This window comes from Botryllus schlosseri, chromosome 6 (genome assembly GCF_051294905.1).
Source record: "Botryllus schlosseri isolate E-star chromosome 6, Bs_hap1, whole genome shotgun sequence".
In the NCBI taxonomy this organism is placed as follows: Eukaryota; Metazoa; Chordata; class Ascidiacea; order Stolidobranchia; family Styelidae; genus Botryllus; species Botryllus schlosseri.
Window position 1 is genome coordinate 151,328 of NC_137241.1, and position 11,346 is coordinate 162,673.

General features: G+C 41.2%; 2 long non-coding RNA genes across 3 annotated transcripts; one reads left to right on the forward strand and one right to left on the reverse strand.

The window, feature by feature from the left end:
* Positions 1-408: 408 nt before the first annotated feature.
* On the reverse strand, positions 409-2,715 carry LOC145441245 (uncharacterized). Its single transcript, XR_013915779.1, has 3 exons — positions 2,183-2,715; positions 1,737-1,823; positions 409-1,672 (listed from the first exon to the last, which is right to left on the reverse strand). It is a non-coding gene; the product is annotated as an uncharacterized LOC145441245 (long non-coding RNA).
* Positions 2,716-2,884: 169 nt separating this feature from the next.
* On the forward strand, positions 2,885-8,543 carry LOC145441244 (uncharacterized). 2 transcript variants are annotated; one of them, XR_013915777.1, is made up of 3 exons: positions 2,885-3,216; positions 7,266-7,463; positions 8,346-8,543. It is a non-coding gene; the product is annotated as an uncharacterized LOC145441244 (long non-coding RNA). The 2 variants fall into 2 exon arrangements; XR_013915778.1 differs by having other exon boundaries at positions 2,887-3,216; positions 7,266-7,414.
* Positions 8,544-11,346: the final 2,803 nt, after the last annotated feature.

The window sequence follows — 11,346 nt, forward strand, 5'->3', positions numbered from 1 at the left end:
AAAGTAGCTGCCCAAGAATGGGCGTGCCACCGACCATAGAACGGCGAGAAGACTAGTAATCAAATAACCACGGCTCCTGATTGGCTAATTGGCTATGCTTCAATGATCACCACAGCAACAACTTGCTGATTATGTGCTCAAGGAGTCTGCTACCGGTGGGGATTCTGAAATCGCGTTGTTGGTAGGTTGGCAGATGATGATTTAAGATTAATTCAGGACATGTTAAGGTACGAAATACATGATGAACAATCAACAGCTGCTTCACAAAAACTCCTACAGCATGACTGCTTTATTGGAAGGAAACGGCTGTAGCCTACATGCCGTGTTTTCACCGAGGGAAAGCAAAGGCGCTTATGCAAGCGGTAAACGAATTCCCCGATTGGAAAGGATCTATCATGAGTGAACACAAATATAAAGCTTATCAATGACACGATACCGTAATTTGTGTGATCTTATTAGGCTCAAGCTGTAATATATAGGTGACGTTTTGAATGATATTGGAATCGGCTGAATCAGCGGGTTATGCTTGGCACTCATCAGATGCTTACAGTAAATTGAATTCACTTGTAAGTGTTGCTAAAGTCCCTAATGATAACGCACACTCGCACAGGCTATGCCCAATGTGGTATGTCAAAGTCCCTATTGATCCCGCAGAAAATAGGTGTAAAGATAATCACAGACTATACTGCATAGTATCCAGCATAGTTTGGACATGATATCCAGCATTGTGCTTACTTTACACCTCTTTTCTGCAGCATCATTAAGGACTTTGACAACACTTACATGTGAATTCAATTTGCTGTAAGTATAACTGCCAAGCACAACCGGCTGATTCAGTCAATCCCTAGAGCATTCAAAATATCAACTATATACTACAACTTGAGTCCAATAAGCTCACACAAAGTATAGTGTCATGGTCAAGCTTTATATTTGTATTCACTGATGATGGATCCCTTCTGAAACGGGGAATTCGTTCACTACTTGCATAGGCGTCTTTGCTTTCCCTCGATGAAAACACGGCATGTAGGCTACAGCCGTTTCCTTCACAGCAAAGCAGTCATGCTGTAGAAGTTTATGTGAAGCAGCTGTTGATTGTTCATCATGTATTTCGTACCTCAACATGTCCTGAATTAATCCTAAATCATCATCTGCCAACCTACCAACAACGCGATTTCAGAATCCCCACCGGCAGCAGACTCCTTGAGCACATAATCAGCAAGTTGTTGCTGTGGTGATCATTGAAGCATAGCCAATTAGCCAATCAGGAGCCGTGGTTATTTGATTACTAGTCTTCTCGCCGTTCTATGGTCGGTGGCACGCCCATTCTTGGGCAGCTACTTTAAAACGCTTTGGCCGAAATCTTAACGGCTTTCCCGTGAGCTTCTTTTGGGCTCATTGTTATTTTTTATCAATAATCTATGGAATGAGACACAATCACGGGGTATTTTTAAGATTTTCCAAATTTTGGACAACCCTAATGTCCACACACGTTGGGGGAGGAACTGTAAGCATTTTCCCTGAGCCTACATATGACCATATGACATTCCTTTAGTACGTGATAATACCAGCATATTTTGAACTATAATTGTCACAGATGTGATTCCCTGGCAAACACAGATTATTCCAGTAATAGTGGTTTTCCCGCATCAATCGATCCGATGGCAGTTCCAGACTGGGAACGAATTGCAAATTTTTCAATATCCTTCAACTTCTTGTAGTATGCAGCCCGTTCTTACTTGCTCCCAGTTGGAGGTGGTGTCTGCGTGTTTCATACGAGCACTCTTTTCTGGTAAATTCAAGGTTGGAATTGTTCAATATACGCCCTGTCAACAAATACATTATAAGACATTAGATACGAAACTCGTTTTGCCAGTCAACCATACCATTGGATCAAAATAAATAGTCAATATGGTAACAAGTAACTTCTCAACTAACACGTGTGTGTACAATGTACACATTTAGACAAATCTTGTCGGCTTTCCTGCGAGTTTCTTTCAGGCCAAATATAGTTTTTAACAATAATCTACACACAAGAAGTCATGGATACGCAGTATTCCAACCATTTTCCGAATTTTGAACAACCCTAGTGTACAATGTACACTGTACATGTAAAATCTGTGCAAACATATTCCAGTGTAAGATTTTTACAGAGGGGTGTTATATTGCTTGAAAAATAACTTACATCAAACGGAACATCATGCTGACTACCGGACACCAGTATTATTGCTGCATTATTTCACTCATGCACTTCGTTCTTCGAAATGCCAACTTTCCTTTTCAATGATGATTTAAGAGAAGCGAAAAGGTTCCATTCCCCTGACCCGGGAAAAAGTTATAAAGTAGCCTGGTTGCTTTCTATTAGAATGGGTCTCATCGACTTCTAAGGTTGGCCACCTACCAGCAATAAGATCACTTATATAAGTATCTGAATCAGTCATAATTTTTCAAGCTTTTTCCGCTCATATACAAATGCAAATACATAAACAGCTAGTCAGTACCTGGACATTGCGCATTGGCGGAAGTTTGATTAGACCTTAGTATGTAGTACTGTCTCACTATGCTCGCAAAACTTGTTTACAATCAACCAACAAACGAGAAAACAGTGAAATATCTGCCAGCAAAGGTGATAGCAGTACTCCACCACAGTCAACATTACTCAATGAAGTGTATGCAGTCAACCTTATCCGCGCACACGCTGATTTCGGCGGGAGTAAACCTTACAGCGTTAGGGGGCGTGGCAGTTTCCAATCATTGTATATATACCATTGGTCCAACTAACTAATTTCAGTCACGAATCGTCTAAGGGTCAAGTTTTGTCATCATGAATTGGAAATGTGGCGAAAATGTGAATCTTCCACTGCGTGGTACGCGTTTGCCACTGATGTGAAAAGATGTGGAAACTATCAAGGTGTTATGTTTATTATTTTTAGAAATTCAGTCAGTCAAAGTGGACGATCGTATTGCTTGGATTATATTTAGGCTTATTTTAGCATCTTTGAGATGCAACTCTGAGCGTGGACGGTCATGAACAGTCAACTAATTCTGTTCCTATATTGACATATCTGACATTTGCACTCGTACCGTTGGCGGCGACAATATTGGTCAGTCAGCAAGAAGCATCATGAAGAAGGATGCCAGTCTGGTGTAATTGTAGCAGAGTCGGAAAGAATGGGAAATACACTTTCATCAACCTCCATTTGAACAAGATCACATATAGTAAGAGACATTCATGATATGCTGCAAATGTGACTGCGTTCTTTGTCTAGTCACCCCACTCATGTAACTATTGAGGCTTCATGCCAGGGTTGTAACCAAGTCACAAGGCTCCGGGTCGCAAGTCAATTTCACTTTTATAGTTTTGACTCGAGTCATTTTCAATTCAACACCGAGTCAAGTCCGAGTCCAAGTCAGCGAGCAGAGGGCCGAGTCCGAGTTATGGTATTATGACTCGAGCCAGAGTATAAGTCATTGTGTTAGCTGCTTAGTTTCCAATTTAGGTCTTGTTAAACCAACTTATTATATTTGTTTGTGATATCGAGTGGGTCGCATTTATAATATACGGATTTTCCTTACTTTTAGCAGTTTCTGGCCGCATTTTCAAATACCAGTATCAATAGGCGAAATCCCAATAGCGATTTGCTGTAATATTCTTTGAAATAATCATGAAATGTCGGTCTTGGCCGTCTGAGTCTCAAGTCATGCGCAATGAGTCGAGTCATTTCCGTACTTTGAGAAGATGACCTGTGTCAAGTCGAGTCAACAGAAAATCGTGACTCGAGTCTTACAACCCTGCTTCATGCAATGAGCATTTACTATGAAGATAAATAGTAATTAAATAACTGGTTGGTGGTACAAAATTTTAATACTGCTTTCAAAAGTACCTTCATGATAAACGTTATTGAAACCCGAAGAACTATTCGCGCGCCAATTAAAGAGCTACCGGCACGATAAAGGAAGCAAAACAGAGTTGAATTCAAAATCAGATGGAGAATTATGACGCATTAATGTCGAATGTAGAAATAACATCAATGGAGCCAGAGCACAGCAACAATGCAGTGTATAACAACGGTCGCGTAAAACAGTATGACAGCGTGACGCAATTCTTTATTTATTTATTATAGTGGTGCCCACCGTAAATACTATTTTATTCAAGTCCAAATTTTTCGATGGCAATAACTCCGCTTCCACTTGTTTGAATCGAACCAAATTTGATGAACATCGTTTCTATACATAACCTAACACTTTCATGGGGTGAACAGAAAATTTTCAAATTTTTTCTATTTATTTTTATATAATAAATATAAACTTTCTTTTCCTGTAGCAATGCGGCTACTGGTTGGAATTGAACCAAATTTGGTGTGTAGGCTTGAATTAGGTAACCTAACAATTTTATCAAGTAGCCAGAACGATTTCAGAAAAAACCTAACAATTTTATCAAGTAGCCAGAACGATTTGAGAAGAAAAGTCATTTTTTTAAGAGCCCTAATGTCCATGTCAGAGAAACGTTTAAGGGGTAGGCCTACTCTCATGTCTCGCAGCGTTCTCTACATAATTGTCAATTGCGATACAAACTGTACTTGTATTGGTAAAGCCATCCAACTTCGAATTGTAAAATGTTGGGAGTCTTGATATCAAATTTTTGAAAGGTGCACTTTGAGAAGATTTCGGAATCTGTCAAATTATACATATTTCATCTATTTGGGACTCGATCAACGTAAAAGAATTGGTATTTATTTTATACAATATATTGTATTTGTCAGTGGCGGCTCGTCCTATAGGGCAACTGGGGCATTGCCCCACCTAAAATTCTGTACAATAACAATTTAACCATTTATAGACGCACAGCAATCAATATATACCGAGATCACTGCGAAACCTGCGTTCTTCTTGTGCTTTCGCTTGCAAACGCCCATACATAGCGAAGTCTCTGCGAAAATCGAATTCTCTTCTGTGTTTTCGCTTTGTGAATGCCTAGCCGGGGCTTGCCCCGGTAGCGCTCATAACAAGCTTTCACTATCTATTCTCTCAAAGCCGCGCACAATAAAGAAACGGTGATTTACTCTCTCCTATTCGTAAAATGGCCGAGCAACCGGGGCAAATATGCCTACTCGCCCCTAAGGTGTGATGTAACAATCGTATCTATATCTGAACTCGGTTACCGTAATATGCGTTGAGTCGACCTTTGCTGGTATAGGTCGATTTTGACGGTGTTTCGCACCATGATAATTCTTGAAACTTGGTATGATATGTCGTGAAGGTAGTATTTAACACTGCTCCAAGTTTTAGGCTTGCTACTTAAAGATAATGGTAGTAATTCCGTTTCCGAAGTTCAGTGTGTGCTGATCTATCATGTACATAGTACAGCAAACGGATTTTACTCAAAAGCCGGTATTGGTCTCCATTGATTTTGACGATGTTCTATACCGAGATCGGTCATGACATTTGGCACGGTAAGTGTTAGTATCGACCGATGTAACAAGTTTTAAGTTTGTCACTGAACTATGTGGGTGGTAATTTCGTTTCCAAAGTCGAGTAAGAGCTGACTCTTCATTTATCGCCAACAAATTTACGCAAAAGCCGTTATTGGTCTCTATTGATTTTAACGATGTTCCATACCTAGATCTGTCATGAGCTTTCACACGGTATGTCTTGATTTTAGTATCGAACGCGGTGCCAAGTCTTAAAGTTGACACTCAATGATTGAGGCAGTTATTTCGTTTTCGAGGTCGAGTATGGTAGAGATGCGCGCTGATCTGATACTTAGCCTACCTACGTCATTGCGGATCTCACGCAAAAGCCGGTGTTGGTCTGTGCTAATCTATAGTCTGCGTTCCATAACGAGATCGGTGATGATATTTCCAATGGTATATCTCGATGATCGCATGAAACAGCTAACCAAGATTCTCGGTTTGCATTCAAGTATTCGCATAATTTTATGTTCGCCAATGTCCATTTCACTGTGAAATTGTGGCCTTCAAACCATTTGCTTACAATCCCCTGTCAATTGCGATAGCTATTTCATTTTCGATGTCGGCTAACAGCTGATCATTCGATCAGCCTATTCCTCGATCTATTTTACTGAAAGTTCGGTGTTCGTCTGTTTGCATTGATTTTGACAGTGTACCATACCGGAATGGGTTATGAGATTACGTATGCTACTTCTCGATGATTTCTTGTAACAGTATACTAAGTTACGGCTTTTATTCATGTATTTATATATTAATATATTTTCCAACGGCGATTTCGCAGCAGACTTATAGACAGTGAGCCGTATGTGTTGTGTCACAGTCTCCAGTTTCAAGGCCAAAATGTCCTACGTTGTTCCGAGACCGAAGTTCCGAGGCTGCTGTCCTTAGTTCTTCAAAGACCATTCAAATTGATGTTCTGGATTCAATATGACAGGCCCAATCTATGAGATAACAATTGCGTATGTGTCCGAACTCGTTGACCTTTCCAGTTAGGCTTACGCAATCTCTCGAGTTCTAGTCATTGGAATTAGTCAGGTCAAGTCAAGTGCGAACATGAATCGTATTGAATCTTTATTCCGTACGTAGTTTACGCAGTTGCCTTTAGAGCGAAAATGAGAGGTCTAGAAGTTGTCCAGTCTATTGATCCAATCGTACGCCGGGTGCCTCCGCTTTGGTTGCCTATTATCACCTGGTCGTAACCAGAGATGGCCACAGTCCGGTTCAGGAGCAGGAGCAGGATTTCAATGTTTTTTTACCTGGCCGGACTGGATCCGGATTTCGAATTTGGGGTGACGGTCGGATTTTAGGGTCTATCGATTTGCGTAATCTATAACTCTACCATGAAATCAAAACGCATGCTACTAAGGATGACCTGATACTTGATTCGTGGCATAGGGACGATTCTTAGTTCACGTACATTTTGTAAAATAATCCTTTGATTAAAAATAAATGAATAAAACATTTGTTACCACACTTCAAGTCACGGCTCACCGGCAAACCTCTCGCGGCACCTACGTTAAAATCACTGTTGTCGGGAAATTCATGTGACCATCATAAAGTTACTTTTTTACGTTGGAAAACGCCATTGTGACGTCATGTTGATAAAAGTCGCTCGCAGCCCTTGCCCCACCACCCGATATTGTCACGAGCCGCCACTGGTATTTGTAGTTGAAGTATAGTAATAATTCTTATGGTCACCGCACTTGTAACGATTCACGGCCATAACTGGAATAATTAGAATGATGTAACTTTCAAATTGTCATGCAATTTGCAACAACATTGTTCTCAATTTTCAAGGTGCTGACCATTGGAGGAAGAATCACCATTAAGCCGGGAATTCACGATCCGTAAACGCGGCCGACTGTTTCTCTCCTGAAGCGGAAGCGACAGAGAAGAGGAACGAAGAAAAAAAAAGGAGCGGAAATAGCAAGAGTGTGACAAGTCGCGTCCGTTCGCTTTAATGCGTATTTCCATCCGCGAACTGCGTAGTAGTAGGTGGGAAAACTAATGGGCGTTTGGTTAGCGGTTATATAAGGTTGACTCCAGCGCTGTATTTGCTTAATGTTGCGGTGAAATAGGGGTGGTGTCATTTGGTATCAATATTGACTATTAAAAGACCATTTGTTAGTGGTCATGGATCTGTTCGGCCAGTATTCAGTAATTTCTGATGCTCACTTCCCGGCTTCTGTTCTCTAACCCCTCATGATTGTTATTCTGCTTCTAGTAAGACTGTCGATTCTAATGTTTTATCAGTTGTCGGATGTTTCGCTCGCTTTATTTACAACGTTTTGCTCTCTGCTAGGTCAATTACTTTCCTGGCTGAGTATCGCTACAGCCTAAGAAACTGCACTAATTCTCATTTTAATGTCTTGCTGGTTATCCTGCTGTCAATTCTAATAATTTGTTAATGTCTATACCAGTGCAGCCATTCAAATGTTTTGTTTTCTGTACACAATATTGTTAGGTCTTCAGCTTTCCAGGCAGAGTATCATTCCACTTTCTAGACTTGAGTATATATCTCTCCAACTAGCTGCCAAATAACTGATTCATTTGGATTGTTGAATTGATCATTTTTGACAGAATGTGAAGAAATTTTAGTCAAGAATTCTTTTTGTGTTAGTGGCTGTTTTCAAAGATTGCTGAAGTAGTCATCATTGATCTTGATAATCAAGTAGAAGTGGCGATTGCAGTTATCTAGTCATATAATAATAAAAAATATAATAAAAAAAACTTGAGTGGAAATAGTCCAGAATCAAATCCATTTTAGTAAGTATGAGCGAAAAAAAATGCAGGAGTCATTCGTTACTCGCTACCTCTGCCATTTTTGCAGTACGAATGTCTTAGCTAATAATCGTCATTTTCATTTTATTTCTGCAGGGTGTTGAAAAGAAAACGCCAGAGGGATTATCATCATCAGACGATGAAACCTTCTGATTACTGACTGTTCTCATAGTTTCATTCATTGCTACTTGGCACTACAAGTAATTTCGTTCGTTTCATTTTTTACACCGGCATTATTTACTTGCTAATTCCGTTTTGGAATAAATTACCGCAAATGTGATTAATATGTAGTAGATAATGTGGTGTGTGTGTGTGCGCGCAGCCGTGATCAGGTTATGCCCAGTGGTAGAAAACAGGTTATTATATCAGGATATTCTTCTAATGTAGGATCTACATTCTACTCACCATGTTTAAAGGCTGTAGCATCTACATAATATTTACATTATGGAAAAGACATTGAATTGAGTCGACACAAAATCCCCCTTTCTACTACCTGCCGAGCTCTAATATCTACTATATCGGACTCCGCTTTCTACATCTTTGGTCTGTAAAGTGTTTACTGGGCAGCTGAAATCAAGCGTGGTTGGAGTTGGTTCTTATGCCTCCTCCAATACCCATGATCTGTTTTTACAATGTACACAACACGCCCCAGTATTTCCGTCACCACGCCAGCAACCCACTTTGGTCCGCGTCGGTAACTGCGAGCGTAAACCGAGGAACCAATCTCGAAATGAGTGACTGATTGTCCAGGCGTAACGGGTTTCGATTTGTCGAAGGGCGAGCACAAACTTAACAAATTGCGCGGCTGTCGACCATGTAAGATCTCGGCAGGCGTTTGCCAGTCTATGCCCGGGTGCGGTGCACATCGGTACGTAGCGAGAAGTGTTTGGAGCGCGAAGTTGAGATCTTGATTAATAGCGTGAACGATCTCCGCGTTTTCACGAATTTCCAGTTCGTCAAACTCAGGGTCTGGACCCTTTGGTAGGCGAGATAAACCGTCGGCGTTTCCGTACTGATCAGTCGGTTTATAGCGAATATCGTATTGATAAGCCATGAGCGTTAGTGCCCATCGCTGTAAGCGTTGCGCTGTAATCACGGGAATTTTCTTGTCCGACGAGAAAATAGCTAAACGCGGTTTGTGGTCCGTCACGAGCGTAAATTTTCGACCATAAAAGAATTGACGAAATTTAGTGACTCCGTAAATGATTGACATAGCTTCCTTCTCTATTTGAGAGTAGGATTTTTGCGAATCGGAAAGCGTTTTCGATGCGTGCGCGATCGGTCTCTCTTCGCCATTGTGCTCGATTGAGAGGACAGCGCCGATTCCGAATTGAGAAGCATCCGTTGACAAAATGAGCTGTTTGTTTACATCATAATGAGCTAACTGCATAGCGTCGATTACGTCGTTTTTGAGAATGCGAAAAGCTGCGTCACAGTCCGTATTCCAAATGAATTTCGCGTCTTTTTGAAGAAGACGGTACAATGCAGCGGCTTTATTCGTGAAATTAGGAATAAACGCGCGATAATAATTGACTTTGCCCAGGAATGCCTGTAGCTGGCGAACATCCTGAGGTTCAGGCAACTGTTTGATTGCTTCAACGGATTTGTTAGACGGGCGTTTGCCATCCTTGTCAATTATGTGACCAAGGTACTCGATACTACTTTTGAAAAATTCACATTTAGCGAAATTGACGGTGAAACCGTATTCGGTGAGGCGCTCAAAGAGTAGCGATAAGTTGCGAAAATGATCGCGTTCATCAATGCCAGTAACGATTATGTCATCGATAAAACTAGCAACACCGGGTAAGCCGGCGATCATGGCATCAATACAGCGTTGAAAATTTGCGGGACTAGATGCGACTCCGAAACACATGCGTCGATAACGGGAAAGACCGAATTGCGTGTTGATGACACACAAATTCTTCGCATCATCATCTAATTCTAGCTGAAAATAAGCATCGGCAAGATCAATTTTCGAGAAAATACAACCACCCTGTAACTTGTGAAGAATTTCATCCAAGGAGGGCAGGGGGTGTTGATCTATCTGAATTTGTTGATTCAATGCTTTGAAGTCACCACAAATGCGTACTGATCCGTTAGATTTAGTGACGGCAACAATTGGTGCTGCCAAATCACTGTAATTGACTGGTTCGAGAATACCTTGATTGACTAGTCTATTCAATTCGGTTTGAACGGCGATTTGCTTTGCAAACGGCGAAGGGCGTGGTTTGTTGATTACGGGCTTGGCATTAGGTTTCAAGTGAATTGTCACCTTCGTGTTGGTGCATCGTCCTAATACATTAGAGAAAACGGAGGGAAATTTGGACTGAAAGGATACCAATTTGTCGTTCGAATCAGAAATGTCAATAGTATTACATGATTGCGATTTGACCATCTGCGAGGAAATTGCATCCAAAGCAGACGTTCCCTTAGCGGTCATGGAGAAAGCATCGCTCCAATCGAGACCCAAAATGTTTTGCCCACGGTGTTCGTCGAGAACCACCAATTTTAAGCCAACTCGAACTTCGCAACCCACCTGCACGGTTACAGTGCAAATACCTTTCACTTTCAGTGGCTTGTCGCCGTACGCTACGAAAGAGCAATGGTATGCTGAGAGTTTCGGAGAGCCCAAAGTTTTGTACCCAGTCAATCCCACCATGGCGGAGGGTGCACCAGTGTCCAACTGAGTCGGCAACGGAATGCCGTTGATGCTGGAGTTGATCCAGAGCTGGTTTATTCGGAGACCAGAACTTGAACTTGAACCAGAACTCATTACTTGTTTCAAATCAATGTGCGTATAATCTCGAAATGTGACTGGGTGAGAGTTGGTAGTCATGTTTGTCGATCCTATTTCAATTAACACTACACTAAATTCAAAATATTTCATTTTACGTAATCTCAATTTACCTATAGAACATCTCGCGAGTGGATTCCGACGCCGTACTATAACATTCTTAATAATACGGCTTCGAGGATTTTCATGATAGAGTTGGTAAGTGATAAGACGACTGGCGTTGCAGCATGTGCTGCCGCCCCTGGCTCTCGCTTAAAATGCCACCCCCCTACAATGTTCCCTCTAATTTTTGACTAACCTGCG